At 46.1% G+C, this 21,932-nt stretch overlaps 1 long non-coding RNA gene across 1 annotated transcript in view; it reads left to right on the forward strand.

The window, feature by feature from the left end:
- The first annotated feature begins 298 nt into the window (after positions 1-298).
- Positions 299-21,932, forward strand: part of LOC144819185 (uncharacterized) — an 84,137-nt gene continuing 62,503 nt past the window's right edge. Inside the window, exon 1 of the long non-coding RNA XR_013607226.1 lies at positions 299-400. This is a non-coding gene — a long non-coding RNA (uncharacterized LOC144819185). The remainder of the gene's footprint in view (positions 401-21,932) is intronic.

Raw genomic sequence — 21,932 nt, forward strand, 5'->3', positions numbered from 1 at the left:
ATGTTTCTAAACCAACTGCTGCACGGCGCAAGGAGTTTCTGGACTTGAGGCCTACTCTTCGATCTATGAATGCCCGATATGGTCTCATCCATCCTTGTTTCTTCAAAGTGACCTACAAAGAAAGAACTTTCAGCTTTGACGATCCGGCGGACCTTCGGAAGTTCATCAGTACTCATAAGGATGAATCCATAGACCTTAGCAGACCTTAATTTTTCTGTTTTTCTGTTTGTTGTCTTATATTTTTCGATATTTTGTTCTCTATGGTAATGCTGTTCCTGTTCTTTTCATCTTGTTTTTCAGGTTCCCTCTTCGTTGTTCTCGTTGTTCATCCAATTATCTGTGCTGCTCCGATGTCTTTACTGTGCATTTCGTTACGCTGCCTTCCCTTCCCAATTGTTTGGTAAGTTCCCTTCACTTGTCTTATTTGGTCGTGTTCGGTCTCTAGACCTATTTATCCTATCTATGTTCTCTCTATACCCATCGTTTTGGAGACCGTGCAGTTGATTTTCCCTTTTGCTCGTGCGGTTGTCTTGTTCTTCGCTGCTCCCACTCTCACTTCATTGTCCTTCGTGTCTTAGACCTCAATGGCTTAAGCCATTTGGCTGGTTGCCATCCTTTCCTTTTCACTTTATCTCATGGGATTTTTTGTCTCCCACTCCCTCCTTTTTACCTTTACCTCCTTTCCTCTGTTCTTTAACTCTACTCCTTCTTCCTTTACCTCTTTTTTTCTCCTCTTTTGGATATTCCTTCCCTTATCGTGCCCTTCTCTTTTTTCAAGGCATTCTGCATTTGTTCCTGCTCCTTTCATTTCCTTTTCTCTTTGCTACTCATATCATGACTTTCCTCAATCCTTTCAACTTTTCCACAATTTGCTCATTCTTATTTTCTTCTCTACAGTGGTTTTGTGTTCTAATTTCTTATTCGCTACTTTCCTTCCAGTAGCCTTTCTTCTTTCTTCTTTCTTCTTTTTTTTTGTCTTTTTCTTACTCCCACTACGTTATACTCCTTATTTCCTATCCTCTTGCCTATTTTTCTTTGACTTTCAGAAATGAATGTTCTTCGTGTCATTTCCAGGAAAGTTAAAGGTCTTCGCAACCCGGTCAAGAAACACCGGGTTCTATCTCATTTAGCACGACTGAAATGCCAAGTTGCTCTGTTACAAGAAACCCACCTCTCCCTTAAAGACTTGTCTTCTCTACGCAAACAATGGGTGGGAGAAGTTTTTTGTTCTCCTTCAGTTAGCAATAAAAATGGAGTTATCATTTTGTTTCATAAATCACTATCTATTCAGTTACAAAATGAGTTCTCAGATGCTAATGGTAGATGGTTGTATTTGGATGTTACAGTTAATAATACGGATTTATCCTTTTGTAATGTTTATGGTCCTAATGGTGTCGATTTAACTTTCTGGAATGATTTCTCACTGTTTCTTTCCTCGCATGCTACTGCTGATTTAATTGTTGGTGGTGATTGTAATCAACTAATGGACCCTTTCCTGGATCGCAAGTCTCAAACTAGATTTATTCCCAACAAGATGCAAAAGTCCTTTCACAAAGCTAGATCTTCTAGAGGCCTAATTGACTCCTGGAGATTATCCCACCCCGATACTTTGGAATTTTCCTTTTTTTCTCCTGTCCATGCATCACATTCCCGTATAGATTACATTTTTCTCACTCAACATATCTTCCAATTCATGACACATGTTGAGATCGGTTCTATCCTCATTTCTGATCACGCCCCCGTTATTCTTGATATTGACCTACCTTCTCCTACTCCCAGTTCCCGTCGATGGTGCTTCAATAACTCTCTTCTTCTTGACCCACAATTTAATGACCAATTTACCCTTTTTATGGAGGAATTTTTTTCGAAATACCCTCGATTTGACCCCTCAATTCCATTTCATCTGGGATGCTTTCAAAACAGCAGCTAGAGGTTATATCATTGACTACATCTCTCGCAAGAAGAAACAAGCCCTTGCTAAATCCTCCCTTATTCTTAAACAGATAAAGGACTTAGAGCATCTTTTTTATGCTTCCAACTCTGCAGAATCCCTTTCCGCCCTTGTCAAATCTAAAATTCAATGTAATAAATATTCTTGGGATGCGGTATGTAATAATCTTCTTAAATTCAATTAAAAAATGAATGGTGGGCGCAACAAAGCCGGTAAATCACTTGCCAATTATCTCAAAATTAAGAAACAGAAGTCCAAAATAGCTGTCATTACTGATGTTCATGGAAACCGTCACTCCACAGATGATAAGATCCTTGAATGCTTTGTTCAGTATTACTCCTCTTTATATACACCTGAGTCGACACCGTACTCTGCTCAAATAGATTCATTTTTCCAAACCATACCCAAATCTTCTAATGCTGATGTTGATTTCTCCTCCCTTGACGCTCCCATCTCCGAAAAAGAGATTCTCCAGGCCATTACTCTCTTACCTAAAGATAAATCACCCGGCCCTGATGGCTTTACTGTCCGTTTCTATTTTCACTTTAAGAACTTTCTATTTCTTTATTTATTTATTTATTTATTTAAAACACTTGTAAAGCGCAACTGTCACCTGACAGGTGTCCTGGCGCTGAGAGCTTACTCCTAAGGTGGAAAGAGACGGGAGGCTAACAGGGAGTTAGAAGTGAGCGGATTTGGGGAAGAGCCAAGTTTTAATTCGCTTTCTGAATGGCAGGAGTTGTGGAGTTTGGCGAATGTCGACCGGCAGACTGTTCCATAGTTTGGCGGCGGCCACTCTGAAGGATCTTCCCCCGGTCCATACCTTGTTAAATCTGGGTACCAACACAAGGCAGGCTGAGGTGGATCCAAGAGTTCTGGTGGGGGTGTACCAGGAAAACATTTTTTGTAGGGGTCTGGGGCCCGTTCCGTGTAGTGCCTTGAAGACAAGGCAGGGTGCTTTAAAAGCTATTCGCTGCTTCAAAGGGAGCCAGTGTAATTCGGCTAAGGCTGCTGTGGCCGAGGATCTCCTGGTCCAACCAAGGGCCAGTTTGGCTGCAGCCGACTGGACTCTTTGGAGTCTGTCCAGAAGAACAGCTGGGGACTCGAGCAAAAGAGCATTACAATAGTCAAGGCGACTGAGGATAGTGCACCTGACTATTAGTGCTCGGGCCTGGGTGGGGAGTAGTGGCATGATTTTACGTAAAGAACGCAGTAGGGCTGAGCAGGTAGAGACTGTTTTGGTTACCTGCGTTTGGATGCTAAGGTTGTTGTTTAGCATGACACCCAGATTGCGGACACTAGTAACCGGCTGTGGTTTTTCTGGATTTTCCGGGGGCCAGAATTCAGTAGGAAATAGACGAGGAATCCGGCTCCCCGAGCAGAACAGGACCTCGGTCTTGGAGGAATTGAATTGCAGGGAATTCAAGTGCAGCCAGCCGGCTGTGTCTCTTAAGCAGTCATGGAACGATTCCATGGGGATTGAGTCGTTTCAAAATGCTTTATTCGGTTTGTACAAGTACAACCATGTAGCAGCACATAAATACAGTTTCAAATTCATATTTATGTCAATTAGATAGTGAAACAGTTTAAAAAGAAAAATAACGACAATGTCCATACCATTCTTGTTTTGGTTCAATTAGTACAGGGATATCACATTTTGGGAGCAAAATTAAATTTGGTCATCCTGAATATTTTAGCAGCAGTTATTATACAAGGGAAAAAGATTTCGGACAGCCTATCATATGCATAAAATACTGCTAACATATCAAATAAGCACAAAGTGCAAAAGATCATTTTGTCCCTATAGACATAATAGCAGCATTCCATATACATTAAAGGTCTGTGCAAAAGCGCTAGTGCAAAAAAAACCAGTGCAAAAGTCAGGTACCACTTAAAATATAACAGTTAGTTATAGTTACTCTGTATATTCTAGCAGCAATTTTTATACAAAAATAAGTGCAAAAGTGCAGATGTAAAGTGCAGAAGTTCAGAGAACCTGTTATATACATAAAGCGCTAATGGACATGCCATGCCAAATAAATATAAAGGGCAGAGCTGTTAGGTCACTATAAATGTTATAGCAGCAATTTGTAACAAATAAAGATTTGTGCAAAAAACGCTAGTGCAAGGACAAGTACTATTTAAAATGTAACAATCTAGGGGATATTCGGGAGGCAAAGGTCATATTATTATAGATTTTCTTTGCCACATACATTTTAGAATGTAAGTGGCCACACGATAACACACATCCGGAGAAGCCAAATAAAATATCAGTTGCATTGCGGCTCTAGAATTGCACGTATTGTAATCTAAAAATAATTGCTTCAGATAAAACTTTCTAAAACCAGTATAAAAATTACAAAAAAGTAAAAAGTGGCAGGTGCTCTGTTTGGATTTCCCATCGCATGGACACAAACATGTTCCGGGTTTTTTTACTGTGGGGAAGGCCACAAGGTGGTGAACTATTCCCAACCTCAGACGGGCTAGAACAAAGCGATTGGAATTAATACTGACAAATGTGAGGTAGGAGGAAAGACCTGTACTAAGATTGAAATCCATATATAGTTTGAACGTACTTTGTGTTGCATACTCCTTTATTCTAATCCCTTTTGCATGGTCCAGGTAAATCAATTTGAGGTCACGTTTTGTTAAAACTGATTCTGTTTGCAAGTCTTTAAAAATGTCCTGGCCAAAAAGGGTCTTATACCAAAATTGAATGTGTTTTAGCCAGGGGATTTTGGAGTGACGGTCAAGTTTGATGCAATCAATGATTACATCCTGGGTAAACTTGGCTTCTTCTTTAGCCCATATGGACCGCCATAGGGACAGGGGGCGTAATGCAACTAAATCTATAACATGATTTATGCCTAACTCTCTATGGGTAATCTCATTTGAGGCCGAAGCAGGGAGGCATAATAGTCGTTTTAGGTACCTGTTTTCCTCCTGCTGAATGGACAGGCCAATCTGGGAATTATATCCCCATATCCCTGCTCCATATAGAGCAGAGGACAAACACCTAGAATTATAAATGGAGATCATCTCTCGGATTCTACGGCCCCCTAGTTTTGAGGCGAATCTGAAAATACAGTTAACATTTCTGGTCATTTTCAGGTCAACACTTGATTGTTCGTTTACCCATCTCCCATCGCCTGAGAAGATGATACCTAGGTAACAAAAGTATTGGACAGCCTCGAGTTTATCCCCATCTAAAAAGAATGTTTTGTTTTTCTTCGTTTTCTTTCCACAGGTCATGGTCATTGTTTTGCCTTTGTTGATTTTGAGCTTTCTGCCAAGGATAAAATTATGAAATTTCTCAATTAGCCTTTGCAACCCATTTGCGGTCCTGGAGATCAGGACCGCGTCGTCCGCATATAAAAGGACGGGTATTTGCTTTCCATTAATAATAGGTGCATCGGCGTGAGATTCTTGTAAAAATTGGTCAACCTGATTAATAAAAAGGGAAAATAAAAGGGGGGCTAGCACGCACCCTTGTCGAATCCCTCTGCCAACTTTAAAAAAGGGGGTGCATTCGCCATCCGTTCCGAATCTGACCTTACTTGAAAGGCTACTGTACATTCTGGCCAAGAGGTGAATGATTTCGGGCGGGGCGCCCATGGCAAGTAGTGTAGGCCAGAGCAGTGCGTGTTCCACCAGGTCGAAAGCGGAACTTAGATCGGCAAAGCACATAAACAAGTTCCCTTCCTTGGCCTTCGTGTACTTGCCGATGATGAGTTCTAGGTTCACGCACTGCTCCATAGTCCCTAGACCCCTACGGAACCCGTATTGAATGGGTGAGAGAATGTTGTTATCTTCAACCCAGGACTCTAGTCTTACCAGAAGTACTCGACTCAAAATCTTTAACGACGAGTCCAAAAGTGAAATTGGGCGGTAATTACGTGCTTCTGCCCTAGAACCCTTTTTGAAAAGAGGCACGATAATTGATTGACCCCATGAAGTTGGCAACTGGTCTTCAATAGCAGCATTAAAGTAACGGGTCAGAATGGGGGCCCATAGGGTAATCTCGAATTTGTAGAAGTCCACAGGGACCCCATCCGGTCCCGGGGCTTTCCCACCCTTGCTCAATTCAATTGCCTCAGTCACCTCACTTAATGTCACAGAAAACAATATCTTCTCCCATTTAAAACAGGTTGATGTATCAATTAAAACATTAGGATTAAAATCAGGAGTAAAACCAGAGGTAATTTCAGAGTTAAAAATCCCTGTAAAATGTGCTATCCAGGCCCGGCAACTGACATGTGAAGTTAGTTCAGGAAAATTATCATTCTTCAAGAATGGGCTGTTTACAGTGTCCCAAAAAAGTTTGTGGTCTTTAGTGTCAGCAGCCAGATCTAGTTTGGCCCATGCCTCATCCTGTAATTCCTTCTTCCTGATGGAGAGTACAGTTTTATAATTATGACGCTCTTCCCTGATCTTGCTAGCATCTCTTGGGGTGGCATCAAGTAGGATTTTCAACCTTTTAAGTGATTGTGCACAATTTTTATCAAACCATGCCGCCTTGACTATCCTTGATTTTCGAACTTTTTGTGTCAAGGATTTCTCAATCGCTTTTGTTATATTTAGGAAGTTGGATAACAGAGTTCGTGGGCATGGGTTGGAAGACAAACAATATTCAACCTCTCTGCTGCAGTTTGTGATCACGTTAGCTACAAATTGGTTGGGCTCCACTTTTATCCATTTCACCCTCATCCCATTAGGTCTTTCAGCCACAATGTCCTGGATCGGGTGGCCATAAATATTCCTTTTGGCTCCCCAGCCCAATAATTCGACAGTTACACTGTTATGGTCACTGACAGTTTGTTCGATCACCCAGACGTTAATGTAAACTATGGAACAAGATATCATTATATGGTCGATAAAAGACCGGCTGTTTCTCCCATGAAACGTCGGGCACCTGTCGTTGTTTGCGTTCTTGTTGCATTCTAAAAGGTCCAGGTCATATTTGGCAAGTAATTTGTTTAAAACACCACCAAAATTATTATGCAGGAAGTGATTGTATACATTAGATTCCCTTCCCGTGTACTCCTCCCTGTGGCCACATGCCCCTTTAAGAGCATAGTTGCATGTTTTGATGTTAAAGTCTCCGGCCCATAGAATTGCAGCTGGTTTGGGTGTACTTGAAAGGGTAACATCAATGGCCTGCTCAATTTTGGAAATAATCAGTTCCCGTTTATGCCCCACAATGTTATTATAGAAATTCACTACTATTAGGTCTCTACATCTGCTGTGAATCATGCGCAGAACAGAAGCGTGCTCTCCTAATATGGTGTGGCCACTAACATGGAATTCGGTCAGTGCGGTGGATATCAGAGTCACCAACCCACCCTTGGCTCTACCGGCCTGGGAGGCCACTGCCTGAACATTAAAAGATGTATATCCCTCAACGTGTACATCTTCCCTGACCCAGGTTTCTTGCAGGCAAATAATGTCATAACCCTGCTTGATAAAGTCAACCCAAATGGGGGTGTTAACCTTAGAGGCTAACCCTGCTATATTCCATGTGACGACCCTCAAGTTTTCATCTGTGGCTACGTACGATGGATCGGTAGCTATTATGGTTGTTGGTGTTATATGATTCTCCGGATCGTTCTCACAGTTGCGTATAATTGCGTCTGCCGGGGTTGAGTCATCGGTGATTGCTACAGTAGTGACTGTTGTGGGTTCCTCAGCTATATTTGCATCCGTCAGCCTGGGATCTTCAATTACAGGCAATCCAACAGCTACATTGTCCCCCAGTCAGTCATTTTCATCTAGTGAGTTAAATATCTGAAATCTGTTAGATGTTGGGACTGCATATTGGCCATGAACACTAGTACCTAACCCAGGAGCATTAAAATTGAGATAATTTGGGTTTGATATTCTAAATAGATTCGATGGTTGCTGTGGTACATACTGGGTGTTTTGGCCATGGGGAAGCATAAGGAGCCCGGCTGGTTGCGCTGGTGCCTGCCGTACAGGAGGGTGTAGCATATTTATTGCTCTAGGGTGTTTGAAGTTCTGCACTGGGACTTTAAATCCCACCTGATTCCCATAAAAGTAGTCTAGTGGGAACAGGGTGGTGTTGTAATCGTTATCGGCAGGAATTGGGGCATTAAGGATGGAATCTCTTGCCCATTCGGTAGTTTTATAATTTATAATTACACAGTCCCCACTTCTTTCCTTTTTGCTGGGGCCCACCCACCCTACCCTTTGGGTTGAAAGAATCTGACTTGCCCCTCGTAGAGGGAATCCACAATTGTGGACTAGCCAGTGTAAAAGTTTATTTTTGAGTGTTTCGCTGTTTTCAAATTGGGTGGGTTTTAATTTCGGGACATTAGCAAGGATAGCCACGTATGGTCTACTTTCTGGCGGGAGATTAATCACTGCGGGAATGATGTTGCTATATTGGCTGTATGCCGATGGATTCCCGTTTCCCGAAGTATGACCCATTGCCTCTCTACCTCTGGCCTCAGAGGGCCCACTTGTCATGTTACTTGTGGTAAAGTTATGCATGGAACTGGGCTTGGCAATAGTTGTCCTTGGAGCGACATTTCTAACAGGGGGAACCTGTGTATTAGTTGTATTAGTTGTACTCGAATTATCCTTGTTTTTATGGGATGCATGCAGGGAGGTTGAAATAAATTGCGAACCCAGCTGTTCAAGGATGTCTAGCTTTGCTAAACCTAATTTCTCCAAATTTTCCACCCTTTTACATATCTGATCGAGTTTGTCAGTTAGGGGGGAAATAAGAAGCTTCATAGCATCCGCAATTTGACACTTTAAAGATTCCACATTAAATGTGGTAGGATTAATATTGCCTCTTGGCCCAGAGTTTAAACTTAACTGTGGGGGTGGATGCTCTCCTCTGTTTGCCTGCTCTGATAGTAGCGAAGTTGCCTTCTTTTTCCTACCCCTTTGTTTCACATATACCCTACTTGGGGCCAGTAGTTTTCTGTTGCATGTGCGCATGGGTCTACTGTGGGCAAATCCATGAACGGGCGTGCTATCTGCACAGCTAATGATGGATGAATCAGTTATGGGGATAAGAACTTCATTCTCGCAGGGAATCAAAACGGCACTAGACTTGGGCGTATTACTTTGCTCCGATACCTCGGGTGGTGTAACGTCAATCTGTAGATTTGGCGTCATTGACAACCGACTTTCCCTGTCTTGAAATGATGCAGGAACTGTGAGATCATTCTCCACGTGAGCAGGTTCGCCCCCGGGAAGGCCCGCATAGGATTGCATTAAAATGGAGTCATTCGATAATGATGTCACATTGATATTGTTTGTGTTATTTGCGCTGCAGTCAACGGGTTGTGAAATATGCTGAATTAAGCAGGCACTGGGTGGTAGAGATAAACGTCTCTCAGTGTTTTCAATAGCATTCGCTACCACCACAATAGTCTGTTGCAACATACGATCGATTGCAGTTAATGTTGGTAGCGGTGTTTTTACTGAAGCATTGATTCTTGTGGCAGAGCGTGTACGAATGGGGGTATTTTTGACCAGGTTCTTGCTATTGGACTTCAGCTCCATAGATGCTATATATGTGAAGTATTGTAGACAAAAAAGTAAATACCTTAGGAGTGGTAGCGATTTGGCCAGGGGGTTGTGCCCAGCTCAGACTCCTCAGGCCTCTGAGGGCCACAGAGGGCCCGCCCTTTGCCCGGGCTTACCCCCGGGCACGGTCCCGCGATGCGGGAAGACCAGCCCCGCCTCTACGCGACTTCCGGGCCAGTCGCGGAGGCTTCTGGGGGCTGTAGTCTCTACTCCCCCGCTCGGCGGCAGTCCCGATGTTGTAGGGCTGCGGCGGGGGGAGGAGACAGCTGAGGCAGTGGAGGGGTAGAAACTGCTTGCCGGTTGTTGGACTCCCCAGGCAAACGGTGCTGTGGCAGAACGGGCTCCCAAAGCGGCAGACAGCGTGCAGCGTGCAGGTAGGGACACACGCTACACCTCGCAGGTTTAGGCTCACTATCAGCTCGTTTTTCCACTTACAATGGCGTTCGGAGGCACAGACTCACCAGTATTGCCTTCCTTATGACATCTCAGCTCCCGATATTATTAGAGTTGAGAGTTTAACATCTTCTGCTTTAAAGTCCTGGGAAGGTGCTGCAAATATTTGTGCAATGTTTTTCCTGGCCGCTTTTTTTCCCGTCGTCTCAGCCCCTCCGCCTGCTGGAAGCTCCGCGACCGTTGGAACACTTGCTACGCTAGTCTGCACAATCAGTCTCAGGTGTGCGCAGCCCAGCTCTGCCCAGCCGGGGAGCTTCGGAAGTGAAAAGCCATGAGCGCCGTATTCCGATGTTCGTTATTGCCGCCGCCCTCGCCGGGACCAACGAGCCCCACAAAGTACACACCAAATGACCTCCGACGCCGAGTCCAGCCCAAAGTCACGGAAGAAAAGAGTCTCCCAGTCGGCAGCCACCTCTGCCCACTACCGCGCCACTCCGCCGGACTGCAACCGCTCCCCTCTCACGGTAGGATTCTTCAGGTAAAAGCGGTTAATTGGAGAGTACCGGCACTTCTCCAGGAAAGGATGAGCTGGGTGTCATCCGCGTAATTTACAGTTTTCAATCCGTGTGATTTGATTAAAGTGACCAGTGGTTTTAGATAAACGTTAAAAAGGATCGGGCTGATGGACGAGCCCTGGGGTACACCGTGAAGCACGGGAGAAAAGGCGGATTGAAAAGGGGGGAGGGACACAGCCTGTTTCCTATCCCTCAGGTATGAATGGAACCAGAGCAGGGCGGTGCCGTCGACCCCTGCCTCTCTGAGCCTTTTCAGCAGAATCACATGGTTAACCGTATCGAATGCGGCAGACAGGTCCAATAAGATCAAGGCCACTGCGTGGCCCCTGTCTGCACGCATCCGAAGTTCTTCCATGGCTGTAAGCACAGCCGTTTCGGTGCCATGGGCTGGGCGAAAGCCGAATTGGAAGTCGTCCAGGATGTGACTCTGCTCAAGATGTATCGAGAGACAGGAGCTAACCCAGCGTTCCACCACTTTCACTGGAAAGGGTAGAAGCGATATAGGTCGAAAGTTGGAAAGGCACTCGGGATTCAAGGAGGGTTTTTTCAGCAGCGGGGTGATGAGTGCTTGCTTCCAGGGAGTGGGGACAAATCCACAGCACAGAGATTGGTTGCAGATCCTACGGAGGGTGTGGAATAGTTCAGTTCCGCACGCTTTCCAGGTTTTAGGGGGCAGTGGGTCAAGGGGGGACCCAGAAGTTATTCCGTGTGCCAGTCTCACGAAATCTACTTCGGGGATAGGGGGGAGAGCCTGTAGACATTCCCTTGGTAGGTGTCCTGGGCTCGGTGGATCAAGGTTGATAGTGGCGGCTCCGGGGGAGTTAAAGTTATCTTGTAGTGGGGGAGTTGCAAGATTCTGAATGATTGTCTCAATTTTGTTCGTGAAGAACTGTGCGAGATTGTCGCAAAGGGTCTGTGAGGGGGGGATGGTTTTCTTGGTACAGTCAGGGTGGGTAAGGTTGTCACCACATCTATCCTCATTGATCGCTCATTTTCTTTCTATGGGGGAATCTAAAGGTTCTTTCACCCAAGCCATGGTATGCTTACTCCCAAAAAAACATAAAGACCCCTCTCTCTGTAAAAATTACCGGCCCATTTCATTAATTAAAACAGATTGCAAAATATATGCCAACATTTTAGCTTCCCCATTAAATATTGTTATTGAATGAATGAATGAATGAATGAAATTATTTGTAGAGCGCATGATGGCCAAGGCGGCTTCCTGGCGCTGAGAGCTCTAGAGAACTGAACAGACAGGGCCAGGAGGTTTAGCGGGGGTAGGCCAGGGCAAACAGAAAAGTTTTATTCCCGACCTTATCAACATCTACCAATCTGGTTTTGTTAAAGGCAGATCTATCACAGATAATTCTAGAACTCTCCTTAATATTATTCACCTTGCCTCTGAAATGAGTGCCCCACTCGCTGCCATCACCCTTGATGCTGAAAAAGCTTTTGATAGGGTCAGTTGGGATTTTATGTTAGGCGCTCTCCGTTGACATGGTTTTAGTTCACATATTATTAAACTTATTCACCTATTATACTCGGCTCCTTCTACCTCCATTTGGGTTAATGGTGCTCAATCTTCCTACTTTCCTCTGCATAGCGGCACCAGTCCCTTGTCTCCCCTTCTTTTCATTTTGGCTTTAGAACCCTTTCTTGAAAAGATACGGTGCTCCACATCCTATTCTGGTTTCGTATATAAGAATTTAGATATTAAATTCACTGCCTATGCCTTTTACTTTATATCTCTAAACCTAATACTTCTCTACCTGCTCTTTTTTCCTTACTTCGCGAATACTCCTTAGTCGCTGGATACAAGTTGAATATTGATAAATCTGAAGTATTACCCCTCAATAAATTCTGTCTCCCCCATATGTTTCAAGGTTCCGGTTTTGAATGGAACCCTACGAACTTCAAATGTTTAGGTATCCTTTATGCCAACAACGTCAAAGATACCATTAAAATTAACCATAAAGACATTCTCTCTAAGCTCTCCGCTCTCATGGATCGCTGGTCTCCATTATTCTTATCTTGGTGGGGAAGATTGGCAACCATTAAAATGATGCTTCTCCCCATTATCAATTTTTATCTTTCAATGCTCCCCATCTCCCTTCCCGCCTACTTTTTTACACTCATCAATCGCAGTCTTATTCGATTCTTATAGAATAACCGCAAGTCTAGGCTTTCTCTATCTCGTCTTCAGCAACCAAAGAATTTGGGGGGGAGGTCAATTTTCCAAACCGTGTCCGTTTTCACTCCTCCTTTACTTTAAAACAAATATGGCCTTTCTTAACTGACTCATCCCCTCTCCCTGTCACAGCCTGGAGTGCACCGGAATTGGCTCCGTTTTCGCCTTTCTCTTTTCTCACTGCTACCCATTTGTCCCAGCCCCTAAGCGATTTCCCTCACCTACCTTCAAACTTTCAAGGGCGCTTGCACTATCTTTGTTTCGCTCTTCCTTCCCTCAAGCACGTCTTCACTCCCTCACCCCGTTATGGTATAATCAATCTCTGAAGATCAATAATAAAGCTCTTTTTTGGAAGGAATGGATTGACAAAGGTATTATTTATGCGGATAACCTCTTTGTAGATGATTCCTTGTTGGAATTCTCAGATATTTGGACATCCTTTCACGTATCTAACACATACTCTTCTCAATACCCTGCGCTTAAATTAGCTCTAACCACTCTCATCTCTCATCACAGCTCACTACCTGATACTGCTCCGTTAGATTCCCCTCCACCAGATTTCACTATTCCCCACAAAGCTGCTGTTATTTACAAGATTCTCTCCCGTTCTACCCCTGACCGTCCCAAATCCAAACCCGAGCTTGCATGGGAAAGACATTTGTCGCAAGACTTTTCCTTTTCTGTCTGGGATTCCATTTGGGCTAAAATTCACACTGTCTCCCGCTCAGCTAGTACCAGTCAGACTTTATATTTTTTTATAACCGACTTTTCCTCACCCCCTCGGATTTATTCAAGTTCAAATTTTCAGAATCTAGTCAATGCTGGTCTTGCCCTCACTCTGACAGTGATCTTTTCCACATGTTTTTCCACTGTCCATTGGTCAAATCCCTTTGGCATCAAATATGGTCCAAGTTGAATGATTTTTTAGGCTCTAATTGTATTGTATTGTATTGTAGGTGTACTTGTAGAGCGCAATCCTGTCACCCAAAGGGCATCCTGGCGCTTGAACTTCGGTCAACAACACTTTTCACTGCTCAGACATTTCTAGGAAAGAGATGCGTTTTTAAGGCTTTCCTGAACGGGAAATAATCCCTATGGCTTCTCAAGGAGAGTACTAAAGTAGTGTATGCATATTTAAATGCAGGTACATCCCCTCACGAGGCACTCAAGACGGAGTTCATTAAAGTTATGTTCAGTTTGTAAATGCTTTTATTCAGCGAAGTGTCATCAAGGATATATCGATATTCAATTCATATCAACAATAAATTTATCGAGGAATAGACGACGTGAGTGACTCCGATGCATTTCGGGCGGAGCCCTTTGTCAAGGAGCGCTGGAAAGAAGAACAATGCGGGGGTGAGAAAAAGGGGGCACTATATATCAGTGTGAGCAAGTGCTCAAATAAAGGCGGGCCATGTAAAATCATTAAGTGTCGATCAATAGGTGCTACAAAAACAAACACAAACACGGGACGTGTGTGTGGCTCTGGTGGAAACCGGACTAGTTCAATGTTAGCGAAGCTAACAGAAAAATGCACGTAATGTTAAAAGGTCGTGAGGTGACGCATTAAACAAAAGTGAAATCACCATGCAATCCGTGTAAAAGTTAACATGTCACTTACTGCTATTCCATTGTAACGCGGCGCATTACTTCAACAGTCCAGGGTCTGACTAAAGACGCTGGCGGAAAGGTGACTGTAAGCCGGTGAAGTAAAACGGGTAAAAATAGTGGTAGGACTAAACCAACAGGTGTAGAGGTACAGCGGTGGCCATCTTAGAATGGTGAAAAGTGACCGTGGGGAAGATCAGATTATGAAAAAAGTGAGCAAGTGCACGAGCAATAAAAATTAAAAAAATGAAATGAAATAAAATTAAAGAAAGCATAAAAGAAAGCATAAAAGAGACAATGCTAGATCAATTACAGGTAACAGCTATATTCAATTCGGTCATTAAGTCCAAAAGGTTTCTGCGTCTGAAGACGAAATATCCATTCCAGTTCTCTTTGGAGTAAAAGTTTGTTGTTATCAATTCCTTCTCTTTTGGTTACTATCTCCAGGATGATAAACTGCAACTGGGCGATGGTGTGGCGAGATTCATGAAAGTGTGTGGCAATGTTCGATTTCTCATTTTTGAGTCTGATGTTTGATTTATGTTCGTTCAGCCGGGTTTTAATTTTTCGTTCAGTTTTCCCGACGTATAGTTTACCACAGGGACATTTCAATGCGTAAATCAGATTGGTGGAGTCGCATGTGGCGTTGACATGGAGGTTGATAGCATGGCCCTTCATGGGATGGCGGATGGTGTTGCCTTTGATTACTGAATTGCAGTGGCTGCAATTTAAACAAGGTTGAGTGCCTTTGTGATGTTTCACGTTGGTAGTCGGTTTAGCCAATATTTCCTGAATGTTCTTGCTCCTAGTATAGGCAAACAAAGGAGGATTAGAAAACAAGTCCCGAAAATCGGGTTCCATTTGGAGAATTGGCCAATGTTTTAAAATGATCTTCTTGTACACAGGGCTTAAGGTGGAAAATTTTGAAACAAGAACAGTGCGTTGTTGCTCTTTGGTAAGAGTTTTGGTTAGAGCTTTTTGTCTTGTGATATGTGTCACTCTTGTTTGTGCCTCGGTGACAATCCTTGTGGGGTAGCCTCTGTCGAGGAAGCGATCATGCATCTCCTTCATGCATGCATTGAGTATGGAGTCGTCTGAAACTATACGTTTGACACGTAACATCTGGGAAAATGGTAAATGTCTCTTCAATGCCATTTGGTGAAAACTACTGAAGTGCAGTGTGTTGTTGCGGTCGGTTGTTTTCCGATGAAGATCGGTTTTGAATCCGTTGGGAGTGTTATGAATGAGTACGTCCAGGAATGTGATCTCAGTGTCACTGATTTGCCATGAAAGTTTGATGCGTTCATCCTTGGAGTTTAGCTCAACGAGAAATTGGTTGAGTACTTCTTTGGTGTCTGTCCAGACAAAAAACAGGTCGTCAATGTACCTGACGTACATTGTGATTTTCTTGTGCATGTTGCTGTTGCCATAAATATTGATGTTCTCAAAATTCTCCATGTATACATTGGCATACGAAGGGGCAGCGCAGTTTCCCTTCTCAAGGAGAGTGGCAGGGAGTTCCAAAGTTTGGCCGCTGCAACACTAAATGAGCGGCCACCCATCCTAACTCTCTGAAACCTCGGGACCACAAGCAGTTGTGCCGAAGAAGAGCGGAGGGGCCGCGAGGCAGAGTACCAGGCAAACATATTCTGCAAAGGCACTGGACCCTGTCGATGTACCGCCTTAAACACCAGGCACGCCGCCTTATACAATACACGCAGGTGCACCGGTAGCCAGTGTAGATCTCTTAGAGCTAGAGTAGAAGAGCTAAAGTTAGGGCGAGAGAGGGCCAGCTTGGCGGCCATATTCTGCACCCGTTGTAACTTCCCCAGCAGATTTTTTGGGGCCTCCAGAAGTAGCGCATTACAATAGTCTAAACGACTTAGTATGGTCCCGCGGACTACTTCCGGCCTGGCCTGAGCGGGGAGGAGGGGCAGGACTTTACGCAGCATGCGTAGCAGCATCATGCACGTAGAGATGGTCTTATTGACGTGCATGTCAAGCTGTAAATTTGGGCCAAAGATCACCCCCAAGTTACGAGCTGACTCCGCAGCCGACACTGGCTCGGAAAAAGTTGCAGGCCAAAAGTTCTCTGGGAGTACCCGCGGGATCCGGTCCATGGAGCAGTGGAGCACCTCCGTCTTTGTGCTGTTAAATTGGAGGGAATTGGCCCGCAGCCAATCCGCTGTGGCTGCCATACAGCAATGGAATGTCTCCAACGGGACCGCGTTGTTTCCTTCCAGAGAAAAGACCAGCTGGGTGTCGTCAGCGTAGTTAAAAGCCGAGACACCAAAAGATTTTATAAGCTGGACCAGAGGGCGGAGGTACAAATTAAAAAGTATAGGGCTGATGGCCGAGCCCTGTGGGACCCCCTGCCCTACTTTCCGTGGCTCCGACCGAAATGGAGGAAGCAAGACCAACTGCTGCCGGCTACTGAGATAGGATACCAGCCAGTCTCTTGCTCCCTCTGTGACCCCGCACTCCTCAAGCCTCCTGATGAAGGTCCGATGGCAAACTGTATCGAACGCGGCCGACATGTCGAGCAGCACTAAGAAGGCTGCCCGGCCACTGTCGACACGCGAACAGAGATTGTCCAGTACGGTTACCAGTGCGGATTCCGTCCCATGCCCAGGACGGAAGCCAAACTGTGTCTCATCGAACCATCCGATTTCCTCCAGGAAGCCTGAGAGTGAGCGGGTCACCCATTTTTCCACGATTTTAATAGGAAAAGGGAGCAAAGAGATCAGCCTATAGTTGGAAAGACAGGCAGGGTCCAGCGTTGGTTCCTTGAGCAGAGGAGACACTACTGCTAGCTTCCAGCACTCGGGAACAATAGCCAAGTCCAAAGACTGGAGGCAGATGGAATACAAAGGCTGGAAAAGTTCCGCCTGAAATGCCTTCCAGAATTTGGGAGGCAGTGGATCGAGCGGAGAACCCGATGACACCGTATGTGCCATGCTGCAAAATTCCTCAAAGGAGGGACTGGGAAAAAGTCTTAGTTGGGGTCGACTGGAAAAAGTATCCGGAGCTCCCAAACTAAGAACTGGGTCACTCGGCTGGGGTCGACTGGGTGACCCGTCCGGAGCTCCCAGACCAGGGCCAGGGACAACCGGCCGGGGTCGACTGGACGGGCCAACCGGAGCTCCCAAGCCGAGAGTGTCCAAGATAAGAGCTGAATCACTCGGCTGGGGTCGACTGGGTGACCCGTCCGGAGCTCCCAAGCCAGGGCCAGAGACAACCGGCCGGGGTCGACTGGACGGGCCAACCGGAGCTCCCAAGCCGAGAGCAGGAGGCAAAGAGTTTTTTAAGCCATCTAAGATCTTAGCAGTCTTCTCCTCAAAAGCACCCGCCAGGGAGTTACACAGGGCCTGCGACGCAAGGACCATGTTGGCCACGCACACGGGATGGGACAAGTCCCTGACGATTTTAAACAGGGCTTGAGACTTATTAGGCGCCTGGTTGAAAGTCCTTTCCAGAAAAGCCGCTTTAGCCAACTTAATCTGCGCCTTATAGCCCTGCAGTGCCAGCCTGAACGAGGCCCTTGCTGAGGTCGAGTACTGCTTCCTCCAAGCTCTCTCAGCGCGTTTGCAGCTCAACTTCAGCTGCCGCAGCTCCTCCGTATACCAGGGGCAAGCCCGGTTCAATCTGCCTCGGGACTTACGAAGGGGCGCAACCTTGTCTAGCGTGTTAGTAATAGACCGCCACAAAGTAAGATAGCTTTCCTCCACCGAATTGCTCAGGCAGAAATTATCTGGTAGTAGGGAAGGCAGCGAAGGTGAGCTTAGTATCCGGGACCAAGGTCTGCCCAGTTTAGCCTGTCCGACACCGGCTTCCCCCGAGAGATGGTCCCCTATGCAGAGGGAGAAAGCAACCAGTGAGTGGTCGGTCCAGTATTGACATAGGATGTCATTGACCACTACTAATTGTGCGTCAGCGAAGACCAACTCCAAGGCATGACCCCCCCTGTGAGTCGCTGATCGAACCAATTGCTGCAGCTGAATGTCGCCAAGAGCTTGGCAGAGTGTCGTGAACGCACCATCCAGCGGACCACCCTGCCATAGGTTAAAGTCCCCTAGAACCAGCAACTTGGAGTGGGTATTAGACAGGTCATATACCAGGTCGATGAAGTCTGATAGGGAAGATACAGAGCCCGGCGGGCGATAGCACAGCACGCCTGTAAGCAGTGTTCTCTCAAGATCTTTAATAGAGAACCCCATCAGCTCAAAGCCCGAAACCTCCCTAATTTTAAGTTGGAGGAGACCCAGCGTTTCTCTATAAATGACACCAATTCCACCGCCTCTGTTCTTCAGCCAAGGAGTGTGGATGATTTTGAAGCCTGGAGGGCAGGCCAAGCCCAATTCGACCAGGCAGTCCTCCCGAGTCCAAGTTTCAGTTAAAAACAAAACCTCCAGCCCCGAGGACTCGATAAGGTAGGCAATCTCTGTGTGGTGCTTGCAAAGCGACCGAACATTAAGCAGTCCGCAAGACAGAGAGCGAGGCAGAGGTAGAGCAGTAGCCCTCTGAGTCGAGGATGCCTGGCTCGGCCTCAGTTCCAATAGGGCAGCCCGAGAATAAGCTAAGCGGGGAGAGTGCGAAAGACCAGAGGAAGCGGCCCGATGAGCGCCCGTTGCGCGAACGGGCGCAAACGGGCTTACCTCTGGCGCACCTCCGGCGCGCCTACGTCGCGCCAGCTGCGTGTGACCGCTGCGCGCTTGGTCAGCCATTCTTTTATGGTATTAGACCGAGCGGAAGTCCGCCTCCTGCGTCCCTTGCCCTTAGCAAGATGGCGCCCGAAGTGCTCCCAGCCTTCACCCCCACCCAAGATGGCGGTCGGACCCGCTAATCTATCTGTATCCCGCCGAATGCGGGTGGAAACCAATTAGGGTGCGAGTAAGCCTGTCCAATTCCCCGGCCTACAGAGCCGACACCTAGGTAAGCAGCACGAATTTAGCGAGCTCTAGCAGCTCTGTAGCGCGATGACCAGCAGCGCGAATACATTTTTAAAATAAGCACAATTAAAAAGTAACAGCAGCAGAGAGCGCGCAGGCCAAAGTTACCCTTTTGACATTGTTCATATTTTTCTAGGTGGTTCCTCCCCCATTTGGAATGCTTCATATAATGTTCGTAACCTCATAGATTTGTTTATAGCTATTTCTTTGCAGGTAATCACTCCGAATTGGAAAGATACCTCAAAAAATTCTTATAATGCCTGGTGGAATTTGATATGTCACCACCACAGACTTGATCGCGCCTATGCTATGACTACCCCCCTTTTGATCAAAAGGGATTTGTTATGGTTGCCTTTAACTGATTTTCTTTCCAGACATATGCCTTAATAGGCCTGTATTGGTGTTTTATTTAATGTTTTTGAAATGCCTGCTTTTTATTTTCCTTCCCCTCTCCTTCTTTCTCTTCTCCTTTCTACCTTTCTTTCCCTTTTTCCCATTTTTCGCAAAAACCTTTAAAAAGCATTTTCTCTTAGTATATATATTTAATATTCCTTTTTTGGGATTCCTTTTCTTGATTTCACCTCTATATTGCATTTCTTCATTTGCTTATTTTTTACCGATTGTGATTTTGTACTGATGTTTTACTTGGTATTTCTGATTCATTCAATAAAGCTTTCTAAACTCAAAAAAAAGATGTGATTTCAGCAATTCAAGCAGACCTGATCTCACTGCACTAATTGTATTATTCTGTATTTTTCAAAGATTTCCTCCTCTGTCTCTTGGAAAATGGTGAGCCTGGTTCTAGAGATGCTCTCCAGTCTCCGCCGCCTCCTCCTTCTCTGCTGAGCAGCCTGGACTCGCATCCTCATCGCAATCACATAGACGGCAGCCATTGTGGAAACCCCGCTGCATTATGGGCCAACTTTAATAGTTGACTCACAGTCACAACCTAAAATGTACAAGTTTTTGCAATGAGTTGCTAATTGTGACAGCTTTGAACATAAGATTTCGAGTTGCAAATACTGATTCCATATTTGCGAGTCGCGATTCTTGTTATAATTGTGGAGAAGTGTGGTTCAATGGTTAGAGCGGCAGACCCTGATGCAGAGGTCTGGCCCGGGACCAGGGTTCAATTCCCGCCTCAGCGGGTCTTGGCGGAGTCTTGAGCTCTTAATTCCTCCGGCCTGATTTCTCGCCTCGGTGCCTATTCCAATCATGGGTCCCATGCTGCAACTCATGCGGTTAACTTGTGACTGCTGTCCCTCGCTCCCTGCATCGCTCCTGCACAAACCTCTGCCTCGGGTGGTTTACTCGTGAGTGCTGTCCCTCGGTCCCTGCATAAACCTCTGCCTGTGGAGGTTTACTTGTGACTGCTGTCCCTCGCTCCCTGCACCTCTCCTATACAAACCTCTGCCTGTGGAGGTTTACTTGTGACTGCTGTCCCTCGCTCCTTGCATCTCTCCTATACAAACCTCTGCCTGGGGAGGTTTACTTGTGACTGCTGTCCCTCGCTCCCTACATCACTCCTGCACAAACCTCTACCTGTGGAGGTTTACTTGTGACTGCTGTCCCTCGCTCCCTGCACCTCTCCTATACAAACCTCTGCCTGTGGAGGTTTACTTGTGACTGCTGTCCCTCGCTCCTTGCATCTCTCCTATACAAACCTCTGCCTGGGAGGTTTACTTGTGACTGCTGTCCCTCACTATCTGCATCGCTCCTGCACAAACCTCTACCTGTGGAGGTTTACCTGTGACTGCTGTCCCTCACTCCCTGCATCACTCCTGCACAAACCTCTGCTCGGGAGGTTTACTTGTGACTGCTGTCCCTCCCTGCTTGCATCACTCCTGCACAAACCTCTGCCTCAGGCGGTTTACTTGTGACTGCTGTCCCTCGCTCCCTGCATCACTCCTGCACAAACCTCTGTTCAGGAGATTTACTTGTGACTGCTGTCCCTCGCTCCCTACATCGCTCCTGCACAAACCTCTGCCTGGGGAGGTTTACTTATGACTGCTGTCCTTGCTCCCTACATCGCTCCTGCACAAACCTCTGCCTGGCAGGTTTACTTGTGACTGCTGTCCCTCACTATCTGCATCGCTCCTGCACAAACCTCTGCCTGTGGAGGTTTACCTGTGACTGCTGTCCCTCGCTCCCTACATCGCTCCTGCACAAACCTCTGCCTGTGAAAGTTTACTTGTGACTGCTGTCCTTAGCTCCCTGCATCGTTCCTGCACAAACCTCTACCTCAGGAGGTTTACTTGTGACTGCTGTCCCTCGCTTCCTGCATCACTCCTGCACAAACCTCTGCCTGCGGAGGTTTACTTGTGACTGCTGTCCCTCACTCCCTGCATCGCTCCTGCACAAACCTCTGCCTGGGAGATTTACTTGTGACTGTTGTCCCTTGTTCCCTGCATCGCTCCTGCACAAACCTCTGCCTGGGGAGGTTTACTTGTGACTGCTGTCCCTCGCTCCCTACATCGCTCCTGCACAAACCTCTGCCTGGGAGGTTTACTTGTGACTGCTGTCCCTCACTCTCTGCATCGCTCCTGCACAAACCTCTGCCTGTGGAGGCTTACCTGTGACTGCTGTCCCTCGCTCCCTACATCGCTCCTGCACAAACCTCTGCTCGGGAGGTTTACTTGTGACTGCTGTCCCTCGCTCCCTGCATCGGTCCTACACAAACCTCTGCCTGGGGAGGTTTACTTGTGACT

The sequence above is a fragment of the Lissotriton helveticus genome, chromosome 2_1, assembly GCF_964261635.1.
Source record: "Lissotriton helveticus chromosome 2_1, aLisHel1.1, whole genome shotgun sequence".
Classification (NCBI taxonomy): domain Eukaryota; kingdom Metazoa; phylum Chordata; class Amphibia; order Caudata; family Salamandridae; genus Lissotriton; species Lissotriton helveticus.